The sequence below is a fragment of the Talpa occidentalis genome, unplaced genomic scaffold (genome assembly GCF_014898055.3).
Source record: "Talpa occidentalis isolate TD23 unplaced genomic scaffold, MPIMG_talOcc4v2.1 talOcc4.7, whole genome shotgun sequence".
In the NCBI taxonomy this organism is placed as follows: Eukaryota; Metazoa; Chordata; class Mammalia; order Eulipotyphla; family Talpidae; genus Talpa; species Talpa occidentalis.
In genome coordinates this window covers 85,648,259-85,670,740 of record NW_023605083.1, presented here as the reverse complement: position 1 = coordinate 85,670,740, position 22,482 = coordinate 85,648,259, and the positions used below count along the sequence as shown (strand labels likewise).

The 22,482-nt window shown below is 47.2% G+C and overlaps 1 protein-coding gene across 2 annotated transcripts in view; it reads right to left on the bottom strand.

Moving 5' to 3' along the window:
• Positions 1 to 21,046, bottom strand: part of RPH3AL (rabphilin 3A like (without C2 domains)) — a 128,545-nt gene extending 107,499 nt beyond the window's left edge. Inside the window, exons 1-2 of one of the 2 annotated variants that reach the window (XM_037494362.2) lie at positions 21,006 to 21,046; positions 9,378 to 9,536 (exon numbers count right to left, since the gene is read on the bottom strand). The gene's annotated coding sequence lies outside the window, so the exon portion shown is untranslated. The remainder of the gene's footprint in view (positions 1 to 9,377; positions 9,537 to 21,005) is intronic. The other variant, XM_037494361.2, reaches the window with a different exon arrangement.
• Between the last annotated feature and the right edge of the window lie 1,436 nt (positions 21,047 to 22,482).

Genomic DNA, 22,482 nt, shown 5'->3' with positions numbered 1-22,482 from the left:
CCGCCTCTACCATTCATAGCCAAACATGGGCCAAACATGATTTCCATAGCCTTCCTCCAGCCTGCCTCTGCCTGCCTGAGGTCCCGCTCACTCTGTCCCTGCTCCACTCACAAATCCGCTGCCTTTCCCTCTGCTCCTAAGTCAGGCCTGGTAGGCAAAACTCCAGTAGCTGGCTCAGACCCATCTTTCTTGGTACAGCCGCTCCTTTCCCTGACATTGCCCTAAGAGCTCCCCAAAGTAATTCTGGCTCCTCTACTCCAGCTCCCCCTCTCTGCCTATGGTCCTGTGGTCCTCAAGATGCCAGAAGTCCCTCCCCTCCACCCCATCCTTCCAGACCTAGCAAAGGGTGCTAACCATGCCTTCCTCCATCTCTCCTCCCCTCCGGAAGTATTAGTCTCTCCCTCCCCGAAGTCCCTCAGCTGCTCTCCTGTCCTCTCCCTTCACACTGAGCTTCTGCCACCTCGTGCAGTATTCATTTGTGCCTTCATCTTCTTTCTGCTGGACACAATCTGCTTCATCTGTACACCCCTTTATTCTTTCATTCATTCATTCCACAGTTATGTATTGAGCACCTGCTACAACTGGGGATCCATTATGAAAAAAGACACTGCCACCTTGGAACTCGTGTATCATGGTGGGGGGAGACTAAACTAATAAGCATAAAAAATACCATATGAGCTGTGACATGGGCATGAGAGCCAGGTGAGAACAACAGGATTTGTGAGCGCTGATGCAGATCAGTGGGGGAAGGCATCTCTGGGGAAGTGATGTCATGCTGGGACCAGAGGGATGAAGACAGGGGTCAGGCACACTCTCTAAGCACACAGAGGTGTTTTCCAAGTATCTGTAGAACAAATCAGTGGCTAATGAGTCAGCAATGCCTGGCATGTCCCTGTTCCTCCAGATACACTCACCCCCTCTCATCACCTGATGGGTCACTCCAACTGGCACCTACAGGGGTTTTATAGCAAATACACCTCTGCTGGAAAGAGGACATGCCCACCTATGTCACCTGTGAAGAGGTGCTTGCCACAACTTAATGTGGTTCTCTATTCAGAATTCCCTCTTGACTCCCTGATCCCACCATCACCCATAGCGCAGGAACAGCAAGTGGGGCTCGTCTTGCTGCTGTCCACAACACCACACCAGCAGGACTGTGAGACTCTCTGGCCTCAGTGGGCAACGGCTGTGATTGATGAGTGGGGTCTACCGTGGGAGCAGACCAGAGACAGCAGCACATGCGCCATACCAGGTCCTGCAGATGACCACCCAGGCAAGAAATTTCCTTCAGCTCTAATGGTCTGGAAAAGCTCTCAGCATCTGGTATCCTTTTCTTTATGGACCACATAAACCATGTAAATAATAATTTTCTTCCTTTGACTGCTCATTAGTTCAGAGCTAAATCTCTGGTTCAATGAGGTGCACTGTGTAGTTCTCCATGGCCTGAAAATGTATTCTCTCTCCTGGAGGCAGCCTTCAGTTAATCTATATTTTCTTGATCTTATTTTTATGGGTTTCTACCTAATCACACACACATACACACACACACACACACACACGAAGATGCATATATATGTATGTAAGATATGTATAGGCCTGGAATATAGCATCTACTTTACCTTTTATTATAAATACATATTTCTGTACTTCTTATATAGTCACTAGGGAAAGAGAAATATATATTCTTGTGGGAATTTTGTTTCCTTTATAAAACAAGATGGAGAAATAATTGGAAAGATGATGAATGACAGACAGGAAAACCAGGAAGAATAAGATACAATCTTTGCCTTAAAGCATTCTGAATACTGTGACTCCAGTATGAGATTAGAGATCAAAAACCAGGCTTTCAGTCCCAGCTCTGACCAGATAAATAACTAAAGAAGGAAAAAATTACACACACATACACATACAGCCTCCCTACACCCAGGCAACCTGAAGTTTTTTATCAACTATTAAATGCGTATGAAACAATATGTCTTACTTACTTCACTGTGCTGTAACAGAAATTAAGTAGAGAGGTTCATCACTGCTCAGCAACAGTAAGGCACCAGCTATGTGTGTGCCACTGGCATCATTATTAGTATTGGAAACAACATTCCAGGCAGCCAGTCACGGCTGTAAATAAAAAGGCACAAAACCACATGGCCTCCTATCATGCTGCAGGAATTCAAAAAGGAATGAGCCTTCGGAGCCCACATCTGCATGCAGTGTCCTTCCCTGTCCCCCACTCTGACGTCTGAGGGCAGTGTGACTGAGGACTTCAGTTCCTTGCTTCTCACAGCAAGAGAAAAAGCACCATCCAGTATCAATCACCCTCCTTTGGACTGGAAACAGCTGCCCCTGGGCGAAGGTCCTGGGGCACTCAGCCCACTGGCAGTCTCCTGACCACAGAGTGCCTTTAAGGGCAGCCCAGCCATTACCTGCGGGCCTGTTGAAAGGGAATGAGCTGAGGCTGGAAAAACAGGGGCTATGCGAGGCCATGGCAGCCGACCCTCACAGATGCCTCCTGCAGGACTTCACAGACCTTTCCTGTCCCCAATCAGAGGCCCATTTATTCCACAGTCCCCAGGGTTTCCAGACATCTGAAAAAGTGCCACTGAGTTTCAAACATCAGGTGAAAATGAGACGACAATAACTGGGGTCCTTTTCAACAAGTTTTTAGTAGGCACATGCTAGGTCTTTCTTTTCTGGGGGAATAGAATTCATAAAGGTAAGTAAGATTAATTACAAATTCTGGAGTATTCCCTGCCCAGTCAAGAGCTGAAACTAAAAACAAAAAGGGGAGGAGGGATAGAGAGTCTGAGGGTCGTACTTGCAAACCAGTACTAATTTTAACTGATAAAATAAGGTCACAGGTAATTTATCCCTACAAATCCTAAGGAGTGAGGTAGGCTATCTCATCCAGAGACTTAGCCATAGGCACCTGGCATCCCTCCTGATGTCCCTTCTCCCTGGCCTTACTGCCTAGTTCCCTGCCCAGCTGCCTTCAGGGTAGGCTCCAGAAGCCCCGAGGTTATGCTGTGGCCAGTTCCTTCAGGCTCACCTGACCGCTGCTCCAGGCACCCGTCAGCATGTAGCCCAAGCAGTTATGTCAAGATCCCTCCCTTTGGAATCTGGGAAATGGGTAGGTAGGAGAGTGAAATCTCAATTCAGCTGCTCTCTTGAACAATAAAATGCAAGTTTAGGAGCTGGTGGAGGGGCTACTTCCCCAAGTGGAAATGCCTAGGAAAGAGAAAATTCATCTGCAGAGAGGGAAAGAAGAGGGGAGGGGAAACTGAGACAAGCAAATGCAAAGAACGAGAGGGCGCCTGGGTTTCCTTCTGGCCTGTGTGCTTGATTCAGTCCTTCCAGGGGCTGAGGCTTCTGAGATACTCCAGTGTTTTACAATAGTTTTTGTTCAACACTACTGTATTTATATACAGGCTGATTCTAGTTAGCACAAGACCTGTGTAGGGTAAGGTAAAAGGGATCAGGCTTTTCTGCCCTCCCGCCATTAGGATGGATGACGGACCCCTGCGGTGCTGAGTGCATGCCTGATGGCGGGCACCTGGAGTAGGGTGTGGGCATGCTTAGGTGGGTACACCTAAGAGACTGGTTTATAAGGGTGGTGCAGCAGAGTGCAGTGTGGTGGTGGTGCGGTGTCAAGGGTGGAGGAGTGGAGTGTACGGCAGAGTACGGCTACTACAAACAACAACGAAGAGCATGTGGCTGCTAGAACCATTCATAAACCTACCCGGAATGGGTTGGTTGCCTTACAACCTGCTTAATCAGGTTAGTGTAATGTCAACTTCCCTAACACCCACTCTCCTGGTCAGGAAGGAAGGTTCACCTACTCTCTGGATTGATTATCTGGGGGATTCACAGCAGAAGCCAATAGAGAGCAGAGATTTGGGTACCAGGTCTGGGCTTCCTCAATTGGGGTGACCTTAATGATAACCTCCCAAAATGCAGGCTCTTCTCACCTAGGCTACTGCCAAGTCACCCCAAATCCATTCCTAAACCTCTCCAAACTGTTCTCACATAGTCACAATGATCTCTTCAAAAGGCCAGTCCTGCAGTGAGACTGCCTATGAAAATCACCCAGGGGCTTCCACTGCTTTGATGATAAAACTAAAATTCCCCCTCCCCAGCCCCCAATCATGTTGGGCCTCTGTATTTCCCTTAAGACATATCATATATTCCCTTTGGGGCCTGTGGACCCTGATACTTCTGCCTGGGGAATGCGTTCCCTAATTCTGCTCTTCCCAATCCCTTTTACCTAATTTAACATTTTTTAATTATCACCATTATTGAGATTTAATTTACAAAGCATAAAATTCACCCATTTAAAATGTACTGCGTGTGGGTGTTAGCATAGTCAGAGTTACGCAACCAGCACCACTATCTCTGACCGTTTTCATTGCCCCAAAAGGAAACCCTGTACCCACTATCTGCCACTCCCCAATCTCCCTCTCCCCAGACCCTGGAAATCACTCATCTATTTTCTGTCTCTATGGATTTGCATATTCTGGATATTTCATATAAATGGAATCAAACAATAGGCAGCCTCTTCTATTTTTTATTTCACTTTTGTGTGCTGTAATCTTTATTTTTTTTTTCTGCTTGCTTTGGATTTAGTTTGTTCTTTTTCTAAGTTCTTAAGGTGAAAGGTTATTAATTTGAGGTCTGTCTTCTTAACATAGGGATTGACAGCTATAAATTTCTCTGTAAGCACTGTTTTCACTTTCTTGTTATCCCATAAACTTCAATATGTTGTACTTTCATTTTCATACACTCGAAGTATCTTTAATTTCTCTTGTGATTTCTTCTTTGGCTCATTGGTTATAGAGGAGTATTTACTTTACTCATGTGTGAATTTCCCAAACATCCCTTTGTTATTGATTTTTAATTTCATTCCACTGTAGTCAGAGAACATATTTTGTATCAGTTCATCCCTTTAGAGTTATCAAAACTTATTTAATAAACTTATTTATTGAAGCCTATTTTATGACCTAACATCTGGTCTCTCCTAGAGAACACATCATGTGCACCCTGATGTTGTAGGGATGTGATTTTCTGTAGATGTCTGTTATATATAGTTGGTCTATAGCTGGTCGAGTCTTCTGTAATCTTGTGAATCCTCTGCCTACCTGGTCTATCCATCACTGAAATCAGAACACTGAAGTCTCCAACTACTATTTTGTTGAATTATTTACTTCTTCTTTCATTTCTGTTAGTTTTTGCTTCATATATTTTTGGGGGTCTGCTAGATGCATGCATGTTTATAAATGGTATGTTTTCCTGATAGGTTGACCTTTTTATCATTACAAAATAACCTTGTTTGTCTCTACTAAAAATTATAAAGTCTATTTTCTCCAATATTTAGTATACCCACTTCAACTCTTTCTTAGTTATTGCTTACAAGGTACGTCGTTTCCACTCTTGAACTTTCCTCTTTTGTCTATCTTTGAACCTAAAGTGTGCTTCTTGTAGACAGCACAGAATTGTTTTTTTTTACCCACTCTGTTGATCTGTCTTCTATTGGACAGTTGAGTCCATTTGTATTTAGTATAATTACTGATAATATAGGATTTATGCCATTTTGCTATTTGTTTTCTGTATGTCGTCTATGTTTTTGTTCTCATTATCATTCCATTACTGCCTTCTTTTGTGTTAACATCTCCAAGCATATTATTTTAATTCTCTTTTATTACCTATTATTTAGTTATTTTCTTAGTGGTTGCTCTGTAGAGTACAATTAACATTTCATCTTAAAATAATCTAGCTCTGATGAATGTCAAATTAATTTCACTATGTACAAAGACTGTGCTCTAATATAGCTATTTTCTCCCTTCTCCTCTGTGCTATTAATATTAAAGTTATACACAATACATCTTTGTACATAATAAATATGTCAACACAGTTTTATAACCATTGTTTTATGCAGATAGGGGAAGAAGAGAGTTACAAACAAAACACATCGCTACCTCTAAAGGCACTCCTTATTTCTTCATATGGATGACTGACTGATTAATAGCCTTTCATTCAGCCTGAAGGACTCCCTTTAGCATTACTTATGGGGCGTGTCTGATAGCAACAAATTCAGTTTTTACTTATCTGGAATGCACTAATTTCACCTTCAGTTTTTTTTTTTTAAGATTTGTTTATGCATACAAGAACTGGGGTACAGGCCAGAGGTGGGGGGGCAGGTGAAAGTATTCACCAGAGACAGATTGGGGAAGAGAACAGAGAGACTGACTGAAATACACTGCTGAGGGGAGCAGCAGGCGAGATAGGAGAGGTCTGCTGCGCTATGTGGGTAGCTCCCAGGCCAGGGATCGAATTCATGCTGCAATGGCTACAGGTAGCTTCATAGGGTTGCATCTTAACCCCTTGCACCACCAGGGAGGCCCCCTTGAAGGATACTTTTTCCAGATATGGGATTCTGGGCTGACAGTCTTTTTCCTTCAGCACTTTCACTCTGCCATCCCACTGCCTTCAGGCTTCTACTGTCTCTGACGAGACAGCTGTTAATCTTATTAAGGAGCCTTTGCCTAATTAACTCTTACTCTTCAACTGTGAGTTCAACTATCTTTTCCTCCCTGGATGAGGTCAGGTCCTTTGTACATGCCCTTCAGAGTTTCATTTATCTCCTCTGGAATGATGATCAAAGTGTAATTAAATAATTAATGACAGAAGTTGCTGTTTTGTGTGTGTTTCCATTACTAGAATGCAAGTACCATAAGGCAAGAACCAGATCTGCCTTGTTACTACTCTATCGCCAGAGGCAGCACAGTGCCTGGGACATGGTAGTCTTCCAAAAAATATTTACTAAGTTAATGAATGAAATTCATCTAAAGTAGGCTGAATTCTTGGCCTAATTCTGCACTCTCTATAATAGCATGAAATAGCCACACCTTGCCACAGCATAATGAAAGCCAGTGTGCTTCCTGGCCCTTGGCTTGGGACTGTCCATCAAAGGTGCTCTGGCTAATGGGATGATAGTGGGGTAAGAGGTGAGCAAAGGCTTGAAATGTGCTGATACACGTGTTTGCTCTATTGCACTCCAATCTGTCACCTTCACAAACACACGTGGGTGGTCACTGGTCCAAAGAGAAAAGAGATACATGGAATAGACCTAAGCCAATTTACAGCTTAAAGTGAACTAAGTGCTACTAAGTACCACTGAGATCAGCCTAGATCAGCCAAACCTCACCCAACTCACAGATATGTGAGGGAGAAAGAAATACTTATTGCCATATGCCAGTGGGTTCTGGGTTTGTTACACAGCAATATTGTGGCAATAGATGACTGAGACATATGCCCTGACAAACTGGAAGAGTGGGAGGAAGTCCTGAGGAAGGTCTTACATCTGGTCCTCCATATGGCCCACAATGAGGTCCAGGCTGACTCTGTGGGCAGAGTCACGCCGCTCCTCCAGACTTGCAGAATCAACTCCCCAGAACTCTACAGCCCCACAACCAGATAGCCTTTTCTTCCAGCAGCCTCCTCGAACAACCCAAGTGTATTAAGGACTTACACAGTGTCAAGCAGACTCTAGGTGCTTGATAAGCATTGGTGCTCTTTGTCATCGTCCACCCACCCCTCACCAATTCTACCACTGGGCCTGAAAATGCATCTTCATGTCTCTGAAAATCTGCAGTTTTTCCAGTGCTGTGGGGCAGGGGTAGGGTGGGAGATGCATACTAATCTGTCCCAGGGCTGATCCTTCCTATTATCTCAATTGATCCAGACTCAGGCAAGAGTGACCTGGGTGCAATGCTTGCCCAGGCTCAGACAAAGAGGGGGAGGGGACAGGGATGCAGGCAGGCAGAGTCTACCGTCTCACACTGTAGCTGATTCAAAGATGTATGACTCAAAATTATATTTATTCATTCAAAATTCATAACTGCCTATTTCAAGAATAGCTTAAGGCAGCTTAGGGGCTAAACACAATAAAAAATAAACAACTTAAGGATCAAAGAGAACAGAGGCCAGGCAGAAAGCAGAAAGAGAAGATGTCACCAAAAATCTGAAGATTAATCTGAGCAACAAATCTGACTCTAACTTTTCCAGCAGCCTATGAAACAAGGCAAGATATAGCTACAGAATTCAATATCAAATCAAAGCAGCGGCCCCTGAGTCTGAGAGTGAACCCCATTCACAGGCAGTCCCAAGGCCACAAGGACACTCGTCAGGGCCAAACTGGGAAACCCGCAATACTAACAATAACAACTGTGACTAGCCACACACCAACCACTGCTCTAAATGCTTTGGACGAGACTTCTCATTTAGTCCTCATAACAAGACAGATACTATTATTTTCATTTTACAGACCAGGAAACTGAAGCCCGTAGAGGCAAAGTAACTTCTCGAGCTCATAGAAAGGAGTCTGGGGAAAAACCCTCAAGTCTAAACCCAGACACCAAACCCTTAATCCCTAAGCAAAACTTAGCTTCTGCTTTACTCATGCTGGGTCTACCACAGGCTGCAAACCCTGAGCACCAAGCCTCTGCCTCTTCCCCCACACTTCTGAAGATCCCCTGTCCTGACACTGCCCATTGCTGGACCTGCCTGGTGAGACCCCTGCAGACAATGGGCCTGGATTCCCACCTGCCAACTCCTGGACATGTGCCTTACCTTCCTGTCCCCCAATAACCCTGCAGTGTCAGCACGTTCCCCTTGACACCCAGGCTTCTCTCAGCCCCTCCCGATCTGCCTCCATGTGTTGTCCACTCCCCTGCTGGGCCAAGATCCCAACACTAATGCTATTATAAAAGACATCTGTCAGCAATACCCAGCATTGAGAGTGAGGTACATGGAATCTCCTCTACAGTGATGACGCCTGGAACGCCAGCTTCAACTCCCCAGCAGCTGCCCTGTGGGCTTGTACAAGGTGGGGTCAGCCCACAGGTGAGACCAGGCTTCCCCCTGGCCTGCCCTCTGTGCCCTGACCTCAGACTGGGACCTGAATGCAAAGTATCTGGAATGATGATTTAGATTTTATACAAAGCCTCCTCGCTCCCATGATTCCCCCTTAGTTGAGGTGTCCCCCATCACCCAGTTCACCACACAATACCCAAACCCGAGGATGGGTCTGTGGATGCCTGAGGCCATCCCAGTCCACAGACTTCTGTGAAATGAGAACAGGTACCCACCCCTTCCTGGAGATGCTTCTTTTACACTCATTTGAAAACTGGTAAAAAAAAGCGATAATGCTAAAACAAGATGCTTTATACACATCTGTCAGGAAGCTTCCATCAAAAATCACACAAAGCAAAGTCCTCTTCCATGTGGTGCCTTTGGTGGCACTCGATCTGCAAGACAACGACAGCAGGCCCACCATGCCTAGTCACCTGCAGCTCTGGCCCAGCGAGATACCGAAAGCATCTAGTTACCTGTTCCATGGTGCCTTGGAGATGGGGAGACTGTGGTAAACGATGATAGCCTGTTTCTGCCCAGCTCCAGTCAAAACTTTACGGTCCCAACAAACCCAGAGAGTATAAGAAAGCTTTTCATCTCCAGGTTGGGGCCATCAGTCTCTCACGCAGTGGCTTCTAAAAATGAAGAAACCCCCAGCAAGATTAGAATTGGTAGCTAGAAATCACTGCAGGAAAGGCCATGAATGAAAACCAGGAAAAGAGTCAACTTAGTGGGGGCTCCGAGACACAGACCAAACTGACTGCTACCATTCCGGGTTAAAAAGTATTTCACATTCATCTCTGACCTTTTCTTGCTGAACTTCACCCATGGCACCTTCCCTTTGATCAAATACTTTCCCAGACTGACATTAACAAGGACAAGCGCTGTTACAACCCAGAGACCAGTCAAAATTGGGTCGCTTCCTATCACTAATCCATGTGATTCGATGACATTAAAAAAGAAACCAGAAGAGAATTCATTTCCTTTTTTACTTTTAATTGAGGCCCCACTTAGAGCAGAATAAAGCAGATGTCGAGCCTTCTCAAGCGAACAGTTCCTGAGGGATGACACAAGAGAACTTCGGGCCCACCCTTATTTTCTGATCACCGCACCAAACACCTCCTCCCCTTGCCCCCCTGTATTTTACATCGAGAAGCAAGAGAAATGAACCTGGTTTCCAAAAATGAAATCCAGAAAATAACACACACGCCTATGGTTCATTTTCTAAATTAAGCCAGTGTTTTCCATTAACTTTCCACCAGGGACTGAAAGAAAATTGTTCCAAAACTGCAAACTAAATTAAAAGTTAGGGGGTGAAAAACGCTTACCAAGCCCAAATGCAGTGAACTTTTTAAAGTTAGATCTGAAGTGACAACCTGTTTGAAAGTTTACTTTGTCAGCCCAGGAATCTAAGTAGTCAAATGGGATCATGTAAAAACTAAGGGATTGGTTAAAGACAGCTTCTACCCCTGAAGGTAGAACTCCAGTAAATTTTGGTATTATGTCTCTGATTTATAATTGTCTGTTTTTGCATTGTTGTGTTTTGTACTGTTATTATTTTTTTCACACCGATGTCTTATTTGCTCTATATTTCTTTTATAAATGAAACCATCTGATATTTTTCTTTTTCATTCTGGCTTATTTCACTGAGCATAATTCCTTCCAGCTCCATCCACATTGCTGTGAATGGCATGAGTTTATCTTTTTTGATTGCTGAATAATATTCCATCGTTTATATATACCACATCTTCTTGATCCAGTTATCTATTTTTAGGCATTTGGGTTATTTCCAGGGTTTTTTCTGTTTTGTTGTTTTTTTTTTTTTTGTTTTTTTTTTTTTTTTTTTTGTGGGACCCTCGCCAGCGGCCGGGGAACGAACCGGCACTGCAGAGGCTGCGGGCAACGCTCAATCGCTGCGCCACCAGGGGAGGCCCTATTTCCAGATTTTACCTATTGTAAATAGTGCTGCAATAAACATAGGTGCACAGGTGTTCTTCTGAATCAGTGTTTTTGTGTCCTTTGGGTAGATCCCTAGGAGTAGAATTGCCGGGTCATATGGTAGCTCGATTTTTAGCAGACTGAGGAACCTCCAGACAGCTTTCCATAGTGGTGGACCAGTTTGCACTCCCACCAGCAACGTAGGAGAGTTCCTTTTTCACTACATCCTCACCAACATTTGTTGTTGCTTGTTTTTTTGATATGTGCCATTATAAATCAGAGACATACTGCAGGGGAGGAGGAGGGAGAAGGATCAGAGGAGGGTGGGAAGAGCACAGAGGACTGTGGTGATGGTGCACGGGTGCCTTGGGGAAGGAAATTCTATGGGGACTCAATCTGAGGAGGTGGGGGGGAAGCAAATATTGTTTTTTAAAAAATAAAATAAAGGGCCTCCCCTGTGGCGCAGCGGTTGAGCGCTGGGTTGCGAAGCTGCCCGCAGCCTCTACAGCACCAGTTCGATCCCCGGCTGCGCCCCGGCCACCAGAGGAGGGTCCCACATGGTGCGCAGACCTCTCCTGCCGCCCGCTGCTCCCCTCAGCAGTGTGCTTCGGTCCTTCTGCCTGCTCTGCTCCCCGCTCTGCCTCTGGTGAATTCTCTCACCCTCCCGTGCTTCTGACTGTACCCAGTGCTTGTATAAACAAAACAAACAAACAAATAAATAAATAAATTAAGTTAAAAAAAAAATAAAATAAATAGAAAAATAAAAAATAATATTAATAAATAAAAAGTTTCATAAAATAAAAAAAAATTTTGGTATTAGTAGTTGGGCACAACGTTAGGAGTCTCTGGTTATAAGCAGGGGAAACCACGTCTGACTGACATAGCAGGAATTTACTAGAGGGAAAGCTGATAGCTCAAAGCAATGGGAAGGCTGAAGATCCTGATGTGGAAGAAAACAGGAATCCTGGTAGCTGCCAAGAGCCTCAGCTTCAAAGTCGCATAAGTTGCCACTGCAAGAACAACTGGTTCCAATATCCTTTCCCTCCTTGCAAATTTACTCTGCTCAAGTTCAGACCCCACAAAGGACAGCCCAGTTAAGCAGCCCAGCTGAGCCAAGATTCCACCTCTTGACTTGGTGATGACCACAGGGGTGTGTTCACTTTGTAAAAATTATTCACGCAGAACATTAGGATTTGTGCAGTTTTCTGGATGGACCTTATGCTTAAAAAAAATTACACCTAACCTATGACCCAGCAATTCTACTAGCAGAAGTAAAATTTGTAATGGAAATAATATAAAGAAATGAAAACATGGCAACAAAGGACTTATGGTCATGCTTTTTATAAGAGCTATATATTAAAAATGGCCCAGAGGTTCTATTAGCAGGTGAGTGGGTAAGCAAATCATACATGTTCATATAGTGGAACAGTACTCAGCAATAAAGATGAGGCGTTTGGGCAGTAATTAGGTATAGTTAAGGTCATGAGGAAGGGGCCTTCATGATAGGACTAGTGCTCTTCTGAGACACCAGACTTCCCTTGCTCCCTCTTTCCTTGCACATCATTAAGGCCCCAACCTCTCTATGTTTAAAAATAAAAATAATGAAAGAAAAACCAAACAGAAAAAGATCTATTTACATAGATAGGTCAATAGCCATAGATAAACATGTTAAATAAAATGCAAGTTATAAAATCATATATTGAGGGCCTCCCCAGTGGCGCAGCAGTTGAGCGCTGGGTTGTGAAGCTGCCCGCGGCCTCTGCAGCGCCTCTTCCATCCTCGGCTGCTCCCCAGCTACCGGAGGAGGGTCCCACATGGTGCTCAGACCTCTCCTGCCGCCCACTGCTCCCCTCAGCAGTGTGCTTCGGTCCTTCTGCCTGCTCTGCTCCCCGCTCTGGCTCTGGTGAATTCTCTCACCCTCCTGCGCTTCTGACTGTACCCAGTACATGTATAAATAAATAAATAAATCTTTAAAAAAATAAAATAAAATCATATATAGAATGATATCAATTTTTTTAGATGTTAAATAGTGGATATCTCTGGGGTTGGGAATCATAGATTTTTATATTCTTGTGCTTTTCTAAATTTTCCACATAATAAACACAAATTAATTTTATAATTATGAAAGGTGACCATTATTTTAAAGAAGTGTCTTTTCATGATTGAGTAGCATCTGGAGCAGAGGGTACAGCTCTGCAGGACTTTAGGAGGACGGCTGACACTCAGCCAGAGCCTAAGAAAGGAGCCTGGCACAGCCTGGAGTCTGTCTTCTTCGAGATGGCTCCATCGGGACAGACTCAGGCAAAGTGACAAAGAGCAAGCTCACAGCTCAACAGGGGGAAGAATTTCTATCTATGTGAGCTGCCTAAATGCAAAACCTTACACAGTGAGATTCCTGTCACAGTCCCTCCATCCATGACTCAGAGATGGATGGAGGAGGGGATCTTGTATCAGAAAGGGGTTAGAGTAGACATTAATTATGTAAGTACTTCTTTTATGAATTTAAAACAGAAATTCACATTTAAAAACAAGTGAATTTTGTGATATATATATCACAGATATATAATATACATATATATGTTTAATATATATATAAATTGTACTTCAATAAAATTATTTTAAAATATTTAAAATATCACAGAAAATGCTGAATTTCTCTTTGATCATCCTCTCCTCATACATACACACACACGCACACACACACACACACACACACACACACAATCAGGTCCCCTCACCTTTTCTCTAAAGCTAATAGCTGTTATAAGTTTGAAATGAATTTCTCTAAACCTTTTAGTATGCTTTTGCATGTGGGTGTGTGGTACATACATTTTATTCACAATAGAGGACTATGTGTATATATTTTTGCAGGGCACATCATAATGTACTCATCACTTTGCAACTTGCTTTCTTCATCTTACAACCTTAGAGATTCATCAATTACTATACAGTCATGCATTGCTTAACAACAGGGGTAAGTTGTTAGTTGATTTCATGGTGTGGGGACATCACAGAGTACAATCACACATATCTAGATGACACAGCTTACTACACACCTTGACTTTATTCAGGGACCAGTTTTGCATATAGGATTTGTCATTAACTGCATAAAGATTTAACTAATTCCTTTTCAAAGAAGCATAGTATTCGCAGGTAAAAAAATTCCCAGCTTGTGCAGCTATTCTACTACCAGCAAACATTCAAACTTGTATATGGTTATGCCAGAGTTTCTTTAGGGCAGATCTTGAGAAGTAAAATCTCTATGTTGATTAAAAAAAAAAAGATGTTGCCATTTGGGATAACACGGATGGAATGGGAGGGGATTATGCTAAGTCAAACAAGTTAGGGAGAGAAAGACAAATATGGGATGATCCATTCATATGTTGAAATATATGGAAACAAAACAAAGGAAGTGACAGAATTACACCAAACAAAGTCTAGAAATGACTGCAGAACTGAGGCCACCAGAAAGGGGGGGATGGGAACAAAGTGGGCAGGAGGCCCAGTAGTATACCCCACCGTGGCCGGGCGGGGTGGGGGCGCGGCACAGTGCAGGGATTTGGGTGGTCAGGAGTGGGTGGAGTGTGTGCATCTGAGGTGTGAACCCGTTCCTCTGAAGGATATAGAGTGATGGAAACCAGTGTTACTTCAAATGACTACATGAATGAGTGTCTATGTTGTGGGGCAGACACATATTTTACCAGGTCCTCCCAAATTGCTACCCATTGTGATGTTTCTTTCCAAACCTTGAATCCCATGCATTTAGAAATCTGATCCCTATAGAGTTTCTTCCTATCAGACTCAGTCCAGCATCTTGGTCTACTGGGATGTTCTGTGCCTGGGTTTTGCTCCATTATTCTACTATTCAAATCATCACCCAACAATGAGCTGGGAGGCCCTGGTCACTGGCAGCACTAACGCACAGGCCAAATGGCTGCCTGCTGTAACTACTCATTGAGGGGATTCCTGCAAGGAGAAGAGGCCTTTCTTAACTCCAAGACTTGGAATCAGAGGATGCTCCATCAGAGCAGGGAGCAGGGAATGACAAAGGGGTGGGGGCTGAGCAAGAGGAGGCTTTACAAACTCTGGCATCAACTCAACTGCTTATATTTTGGATCAGACCCAAAATGAAAACACACCAACTCATAATCAAGGCCTGAGTGCCAATGAGGCAGGCAAGGCTGGATATTGTTGATGTTCACTCTTTTCACCAGGCAAACCCACCATCAATTTCATAACGATGCCCACAACAGTCACTGCAACACCCAACCGATTAATTGTCCATGGTATACAAAGTGCTTTTACATAAGGTGCTAACTGCGTAACTGCCATCTTACATAAGGTGCTCTGGTATTTTTAGCAGCACAGAACTGCCATGTGAGAGGAGGGGCTGCTCTCCCGATGAACACCGCTGACATTACAGGCTGGTGCAGTCCTTGAAATTGCCGATGTTTTGCAGGCAGCTCATTGCTGTCGGAGGTTTGAGGATGTCTGTGCTGAGGCTGCAGCACCAGCTGGATCTGCAGTTTCCCACAAACCAGCGAAGGCAATGCACATCTCCTCTCCATCCCCAGGTATCACGGTAGTGAGGAAAGGGCCACTTCATGGACTCAGCAGAAACTGTCACCTTCTAGTTTAGTAAGCTCTCCCCAAACTGCATGGAGTGGAAGGTGACAGGAGGAAACCAGAGCTACTCCTGCTCCTACATCCCCAAGCCATCCCCCATAGAACACGGGCATCCCCTCATGTCACCTCCTACTTGTCATGAGAACCCCAAGACTCCAGGCACAGTGAAGGCAGAGGTGTGGCTTCTTATAAGGGAATGGCATGTCTGTATTCATATCCTAAGCTTAGAGTCACTGCTGCCTATTTTCCTGTTTTGAAAAATATCACTGAAGTATGACACACATACAGACAAGTACACATCTCAAAATTGAGGAATTAGGACAATGTGAACACACCTATGTGACCAACACCCAGATAAAGTAACCAAATATCACCAGCCTCTCAGAAACCTTCCTCATAGCTCCAGGAACTCACTATCCTACTATCCTGGCTTCTAACACCTTCTTAAAAAAAAAAAAAAATTTTTTTAAAGATTTATTTATTTATGCATACATGAACTGGGGTACAGGTCAGAGGTGTGGGGCTTGAGAGGATTCACCAGAGATAGAGCAGAGATAGAGTGGGAAACAGAACAGGCAGACTGACTGACATACACTGCTGAGAGGAACAGCGGGCAAGACAGGAGAGGTCTGCTGTGCATGTGGGCAGCAGCCTGGCCAGCCGAGGATCGAACTTGTGGCGCAGAGGCTGCGGATACCTGGATAGCTTCACAGCGCTGTGCTTAACCCCTTGCACCACCAGGGAAGCCCTCAAACACCTCCTTAGTCTTGCCTTTCTTGCACTTTACATAAATGGTATCACACAGTACATGCTCTTTTTTACCTTGTCCCTTAACTCAAATTGTGAATCATCCATGTTCTTCCATGTAGCTATAGTTGTTCATTCTCACTGAGGTATAGATGTCTATTGTATGTATTCACCCCCATTTATTTGCCCATTCTACTGCTGATGGACATTCGGTGATTTCAAATTATTTGGCCATTACAAATAGTGCCTTTTCACTGCAGCCTTCTGCTCATAGTAAGAATTGAAAACTACCACTTTAAGCCTCAAAAGCAACCCACCACACCTCCTCTCCAATTCACCCTTTCATTTTTTATAGACAGTCCTTGCTCTGCATGCACTGTGCCAAGTAAAGAGCACTGGCCTTTGGGGCAGACTGCCCATGACCGAAACCCAGCTCTACAATGCACTGCTGTATGTGCTCGGGCAGACACTGCCTGCTCTGTGCCTCAGCTTCCTTGCCTGCAAAATGGGGATAATACTGTATCTCAAGTCACTTGATTGAAGATTAAATAAGGAAATAGTGTCTGCGCACAGCAGGCACTCATCAATGTTGGTAGCTATGATTACTGCCAAAGCCACCCTGTCTTTCTAAGCACCCGAGGCACCCTGCTCTGACGGCACCTGTCAGGATGACTGAACAGGGCTTCACACAAGAGAGAGCAACTGAAATCACCACCTCTAACTGGAGCTGAGCTGCACCAAGGCTGCCCACACTGGGCCACTCTCCCTCTGCTTGCCAGTCATCAAGTATGCGTGATGGCCACAGCTACTGTCCTTTTGCCCATGGGGTACCAGATTTCACCCAAAGTGTGACCTAAACCAGGGGCACCATTCTGGATCATTGTTTTGTTTTGTTTTGTTTGTGGGACCCTCGCCGGTGGCCGGGGAACGAACCGGCGCTGCTGAGGCTGTGGGCAGCCTCAAAGCCCAGCGCTCAACCACTGCGCCACCAGGGTAGGCCCTCTGGGATCACTGTTAATGGTGTGCCAGCAGCCTGTGACAAGGTGTTGGGGCACCGATGGTGACAAGAAATCACTATCTGGAAGAATATTTTTTTATCATCCATGCAAAAGGAGAGTGAAGTGGAGTCTTTTGGTTTTTTTAGGTGACAAAGAAGGAAAAAGCCCCTTGAAGTCTACAGTGCAAAGACCTAGGAGCAAGAGACTGGGGCTGCACACTATGGTTGCTATGGCAACCGTATTTCACAGCAGGAGCTCATTTTCATATGACAGTGACCTGCTGAGGGAAGGGAAGGACGCAGTCTCAAGAAAGTTATTAAAGTGTTACTATTACAAGGGTGGAGGTGGTTTAGTTTACAAAAGGAAAGAGAGAAAAAGCATTTAAAAGAGTCAGAAGAGACAGAAATGAGAAATAACCCCAGGACCCCTGCTAGATTCTCTTCCGCAGCTCTTACGACACACACGTACACACACACACACAAGTGGCCTATTTCAAAGGTCTGGTGTAGGCAGATGTCAAGGCCTCCCTGAGTCACAGTCCCACCAGTAACCACCTGTTCTGTTACAAAGTCCTCTCCTGGAGTCCAGCGGAGTCCCAAGCAACCAGCTGACCACGTCACCAGTACATTCCGCACGCCAGGTGCTGAAGGGATGCAAAAGACTTGTAATGCACACCTTGGACTGAAACACCTGCTTTCCTGGATAAACAGCAAGTCCTAGTATCAAAGAACAGTCTCAGGAGCCTGACTTGAGCTCTGCCTTTGCTTACCACTATACAAGCTGTGTGATTTAGGCAGGTCATTGGACCTCTCTGGGTTTGTGTTCTCCTGGACAGAGTGAAAGCAGAAGCCACACGCCTACCCCTCCAGGCGTGGTAAGCACCCCCTCCCCCTCGAGGGAACACCTGGCGCGGTTGGCACACTGCCCCACTTTTAAGGACCACTCAACAAACAGCTATTATGATTAAGAGCCAGAGAAGCATCTCTCACACCCAGGACACAAGTGCAGGCTGATAGCAGAGAACAAAGTATTAAACTGGGTGTAATCAATACATCAATAAGCTCAACAGGAGTACAGACAAAAGGAACCTGATGACTGGAACTGTCTAGGGTGATGGTCTTTGAGCGAGACTCTGTAGAATGACAGAGATGTTCTTGAAGGTTTGGAGGAGGGGTTCTTTCACCGAGCATCAACAGGGTGCCCGTTCCAAGGGATCCAGGAGAAAAAGAACAGGTTTCAGGGACACAAAAGGAGGCAGATGTGGCTCCAAGGGCAAGGGGGAATGGGGAGGCCAGGAAGGGAGGTCCCAGAGCAGCAAGGGGAAGCTGCACCTGAGCTGGGTCCCAAGCGTGAAGGGCAAGAGGCCCACCTACGATGGGCAGGGAAGGGCAGTGCTTCAAGAGAAGCTTTCAGATTCCAGTGGAGGAGCTGGGCTTTGTGTGGGAGGAAACTCAAGCCTTTGAAGATTTCTGTAGGAGACAAAAGCAACAGTTAGGGACCTGCAGCCGAGGGGTGACACACCAGATGGGCTGCTGGGGCTGGAGGGGGTTCTAGAATCCCCAACAGACCAGCTAAGGACTCTGGTCTGAGATGCTCAAGTCCTGGAGTAGAAGCCCAGGCACAAGGAGGGGAGGGAGGAAGTGATACTTTAGGGAATAGAGTGACAGAGGAGGAGGAAGCCCACTGCTGAGGAGTGACAACTGCCTCACAGGGGGAGACCAGACTGGAACATGCAGAATTTGGGGTGTCACTGAGGCATCCAAGAAGCCAGGACTGGGGCTGAAAATCAGAGGGGGAGTTCCCTGAGGGGTCCTGAAGAGAGTTCCCCAGAAGGTAATGACCAAAAAGAGGTCCCAGGCCTCCCTGGTGGCGCAAGGGGTTAAGCACCACAAGAGGTTAAGCACCACAGGGGTTAAGCACCACACTATGAAGCAATCTGCAGCTTTTGCATCCCTGGCCGGCCAGAGAGAAACCCACAAGGCGAAGCAGACCTCTCCTGTCCCACCTGCTGCTCCCCTCAGCAGCGCGTTTCAGTCAGTCTGCCTATTCTGTTCCCCACTCTGTCTCTGGTGAATCCTCTCACCCCCCCATCTCTGGCCTGTACCCCAGCTCTTGTATGCATAAATAAATTTTAAAAAGAAAAACAAAAAGAGGTCCCAAAAGAGAGGGAAGAGGGATCAGAAGAGAAGAAACAATGGAGAAGTAAGAACAAAACGGGGTGGGGGCTGTGGAGGAGCAGAAATCACAGCAGAGAAGGATGCTGAGAGGACATGGGCACACAGGGGCTGCTTCTCTGAGGAACCACCAGGCCCCCGAAGAGCAATGTTTGGAAACAAGATGACTTTCAGGAAAAGCAGCTTCAGCAGAGTGGTGGGGCAGCAGCCAGCCTGCAGAGGATTAAGAGAGAAGGCATGGAGCCGAGAGGCAGGCAGCAGGTGCAGAGCACTTGTGGGAAAATGTGTGAGAGGAGAGAGGAAAGGAAGCTTACTCAGAAGCTTACTCACTTCCCCCAAAAGATGGGAGGTGAAGTGGAGTCAGAGGGCGAGGATGGAGGGGCAGGGAGGGGCAGAATCTCTCAAGGGTGGGGTGTTGGGGTGGGGGGAGGGGAGGGGTGAGGGGAGGGCGGGGAGAGCAGGACTGGGCTGCAGCCCTACCTCTGCCTGCCTGAACACCCCCCCTCCCTTCAGAGCTTTCACTTCCACATCACACCTTTCCCCAGGGCAACCTGGAGGAAGAGGGAGACAGGGGCTACAAACCACCCAGGGGGGGAAGCAGGTCCTCGGTCTCCACAGCAGCCAGACAGGGGGCAAAACTCCCGCCCCCGCCCCCAGCAGCGCCCTAGCGGCAGCTTTAGAGAGGGGGTGCCACACCCGACAACACAGATGTCCCCCGCACAGTCGAGAGTCCAGGGCCGGAAGGCGGCGAGGGCCGCGGGCGGATTTCAGCACTTCCTCAACCCTCTGCCCTGGAAAAACACGGGGGCCGGCCGCCTGGGAGTACTTTTTGGGAGGACTGGAACACAGAGCCCGGGCGGATGCTCAGGCCGGGAAGAGGTGGGCCGGATGGAGCCTGTCTGGCCGGGGCAAAGTCCCTCAGCCGCCCTCACACACCCCTGGACGCCGGCGCGCGGCGGAACCCCACGGGCAAGCGCCAGGCCCCCCGCGGCGCCCCCCCCCCCCCGCCGGCGCCGGAGCGCCGGGTCCTCCTCGCCGGCGACGCCGAGCGCCCAGGGGCAGGGGCGCGCCGCCCCCAAGCAGCTGCGCGGGGCGCAGCGCCGCGGCGCCCCCGAGCCCACCCCCCCGCACCCCGGCACGTGCGCGCCCGGCAGGCGCGGGGTAAACACGCCACTTGTTGACGCGCGCGGGGCCGCTCGCCCCAGCGCCGCCTGCCGACCGCCGCGCCCCGCCCGCGCCCCCGCCTCGCCCCACTGGCCCCTGATTTGGGGACGCCAGACGGCCTCCCTCGACCCCCGAGCCGGCAGCAGGCCACGGGCCGAGCGCCAGGCGCCCCGGGGGCCGTCCCCAGGCACCGCCCGGGCAGCTCCGGTCCGGCCGCGGGATCCGGGCGAGGCCGGCGGCGGGCGCGCGGGCGCGGCGGGCAGGGGAGCGCGGCGCCAGGCCCTGCCCGCGCCCCGCCGGCTCCCGGGGCTCGCCCTCGCCCGTGCGCCGAGAGCGCGCAGAGCCCCCGGCACCCGTCCCCTCTGTGCCCCCGAGACCCCGTCGCCGATCCAGACACACTCCCCAGCCCGCTGGCACGGGGCCCCGAAAGGGGCGGCCCCACTTTTGCCAGACTTACCTGGGGCTTCAGCCCGGCCGCCGGGCGCGCTCCCCGGCTGCCCTCTGGCGGCGGCCGCAGGTAGCCCGGCCCGGCCCGGCCCGCCCCGCCCCCTCCGGCCCGGGACCTGCCCCCAGGCGGCCGGGGGGTGGGCGAGCGCCCCTGGGGTTGGCTGCCCCCACCACTGCACGGGGCTCGACGGCCCCTTTTTGGTACCGGATAATAAACATCGCTCCCCAAGTAGCTTCAAGTGTCCAAAATCGAAAACCTTAGAACCTTAGAACCCGTTCTAAGAACTCCGGGAGGCAAAAGGAGGGCAGGAATGGGTTCTGCAGCGCAGCATGAGGGACAAACAGAGGCAGCTTGATACAGTCACTAAAGAGGCACAACAAGCTAAAGCTTCCACCATCCTGGTGTCCTGGCGTCAGCATTTCAAAAACATCTGTAGTGTCCTCCAGTTCAGCCACTCTGAGTTAGGTGCCTGGCATTGTATCCAGGTGAGGTAGGCGTGGGGGAGAAAGGAGAGGCAAGGCTAAGCACTGTTACCCACCCGCCCCCATTGTCTACCTAGAAAATAAGACAAAAAGAAAATTTTGTGAAATAATTCCTGTAATAAAGCCAGAAATCAGTAGCTCAGTGATAACACAAACTGGGAGTCCTGGTTTCCCACAGTACACAGCAGCCCCCACCAGTATGTGGGCCAGACCTGCATTAGGGTTCTGGATCTTCCCTGTGTGAGAGGTGATCTTGGACAGGTGAGTAGTCTCTCTAAACTAGGACTGCCCAGTAAGCTTTCTGCAACTATGGAAATGTCACCTTGCTGAGCAGTCCCATGGTCAGTGGCCACATAGGATGGACTTTTTAATTTCATTTAATTGTACCTAATTTAAATTACCAGGATGGCTAGTGGCTAAGACTCATTTCTTTATGCAAAATGGACTTAATATTGTGAGGACTGAGTAAGATCATATAAGGGAAGCTCCTGACAGGCTGACTCACTAAGAGCTCAGTGGGGGGCAGTTATTAAAGTCATCACCACCGCCACCATCACCACTGGTTAGAATAGTGAGAAGGATCTTGCCTCAGTGCTAGAAAAAAATTAACCCCAAATTACATGCAGTTCGGTTCCCAACTAAGAGAGCTAAGACATCAAGAGTGGAAAGTATCAACCGCATCCCAGAACAAAGTTTAAGATATTTACAGGCTTTCAAAAATATCCAGCACCCCAGTTAAAATTCACCATGCCTGGCATCCAGTAAAGAATTACCAGGCAGACAAAGAAGCAGAAAAATGCCACTCATAATGAGAAAACTTAATTAACTGCAACTGACTCAGATATGACACAGATGATAGAATTAACAGACAAGGGTATTGAGACAGCATTTAAAACTACATTCCAAATGTTCAAGAAAGTAGAGGAAAACTTGATATGTCAAACAGGGACACGGAAGTTTTAAAAAAGAGCTAAATTGAACTTTTAGACATGAAAACTATAATA